This window comes from Guillardia theta, assembly GCF_000315625.1.
Source record: "Guillardia theta CCMP2712 unplaced genomic scaffold GUITHscaffold_209, whole genome shotgun sequence".
Taxonomy (NCBI): domain Eukaryota; class Cryptophyceae; order Pyrenomonadales; family Geminigeraceae; genus Guillardia; species Guillardia theta.
In genome coordinates this window covers 39,632-41,646 of record NW_005434467.1, presented here as the reverse complement: position 1 = coordinate 41,646, position 2,015 = coordinate 39,632, and positions in this window count along the sequence as shown.

Genomic DNA, 2,015 nt, shown 5'->3' with positions numbered 1-2,015 from the left:
TTAATAAGTAGGATTCGAATTAGGTTCTATATTTTTCCATTGGTTTTTTGTCAATTTTATTGTTGCACAATATTTCAAACCACAAACTTCCATGGCAGGGGCACGTCCTCCGATACTACTACTATATACGTCGCTTGCGTGGTTGGAGTAGCGGTTTTGCTGCCTCCTCCGTTTCCTGGTGTTTTTATTGAGGCGGGTTTGTAGGGTTTATCCTCCTCTTCCTTGTTGACAACATAACATGAACTATCATCCTGCCAGCATAGATTCATGCCAGCCTGCACACATGAGCTCACCCTCCGATTGTTGAACAATCACTTGGGCAACAAGATTGTGTTCCTGAAAGCTTTCCTGTTGTGTGTTCAACGAGGACATGTTGCATTTTGCACGCACGGCGCGAAACCCAGGACACGATGCTCACGAAATGAGCAGCCGTCGGTGAGGAAGATTTCATACTGTACGTTTCATGTTGTTGATGTTCTGCATTCACAGCATCAGGCATATTGCAGCAGTCTCTCTAATGCAATATGCCGGATGCTGGAACCTCATATGAGTGCAACGCAACCTTCGCATCCGCATCCAATCAGCATAGCATTGCAACCGCATGAATGCATCGATGGAACAAGTGGTTGACAGTTCAAAACTAAACAGGAGCCTTGCGCTACTGCTCTTTGTCCTGATCCTTGTTCCCCTGCTTGCCGTGCATGCCGTCGCTTGCGTGGTTGGATTAGCGGTTATTGCTGCCTCCTCCGTTTCCTGGTGTCTTGTTGAGGCGGATTTGTAGGGTTTATCCTCCTCTTGCATGTTTGCTCCAGTTTGCCTTTTCTTTCTCTGTCATTCAAAAGATATGATAGTGGGCATGCGAGGGGTTCCAACCCATCCAAGCATGAGGTAGGGTGTGAGAAAGAGGAGCGAGACAGAGGCATGTGCCCAGCAGCTGGAGAGGTAGCCAGGACTTGTGCTGGGGTGCTGCTGGGAGGTCTGATGAGGGAGAGAAAGATGCGAGGAGAGGGAGAGAGCTGACATGGAAATCGGCGGTGACGGAGGTCGCGGATGAAGAGTAGCTGACGCTCTCAGAGCTCTGACGGACAAGGTCGACGGGGAGGAGGGGCAGAGGCAACAGCGGCAGGAGCGATGGAGGAGAGAGGAGGAGGAACAGCAGGAGGAGGGGAGGGGAGTGTGTGCGGTGAGGAGAGGGAGGGAGGGAGGGGAGGGAGGGAGCGGGAGGACGGAGGGGCATGAGAGGAGAAGGAAGCTAGCCTCCAAGCTCCTCTACAGTGCTCGTGGTGCTTGAGCGGCTTGAGGGGAGCTGGAGTCCAAGTCAAGGCTCTGATGCCTCTGCGCTCACTGATGCTCGCTTGATGCTGCTGTGCTCCAGCTGGAGCTCTGCTCTCGCAGCCTCGCTCAGACTGAGAGCTGCCGCGTGTCTTGACCTTGATGCCTTCCGCAGGCCGGGCGTCAGGTCAGCAGAAGCCTCTTGATCGAGGGCCCGGCGCGGCCCGTGCGGCTCATCCGAGTCGCAAGCCCGTTAAGAGCGATCATCCTGGGCTTCAAGGCTCAGGCTCCGGGCCCCCAGCGAGAAGGCTTCGACTCGGCACCCGTGAGCCATCGCTCGGATCATCCTGGGCTTCCATTTCATTCGTCGGGATCCAGGGCCGCTGAGTCAGGGCCCGCACAGTCAGCCGCAGTCACTGTACCCCGGGCCCGGTGACCGTCACTGAGTCACGTTGTCTTTTACCGTACGGTCCGATCAGCCTAGCAGCAGTCCGCCTCGGATCCGTTGCTCCAATTAGCGCGTCCACCCCTTACGATGACTAGCGGAAACCTGGGGCTTCTGGGGGTGGGGTAGGGCAGTGCAAAATACATCAACAGGTAGGGTAGGCTGGTGTTGCTCACCCGTACCTGATAGGCTGAAACCATGGGATTATACAGGGTGGTATACGACTAGGGTAGGGCTCCATGTAGAGGGGTGGTTGGGCGGGAAATATGGCAGGAGGATGAAGGGGGAGAGCGGGAGG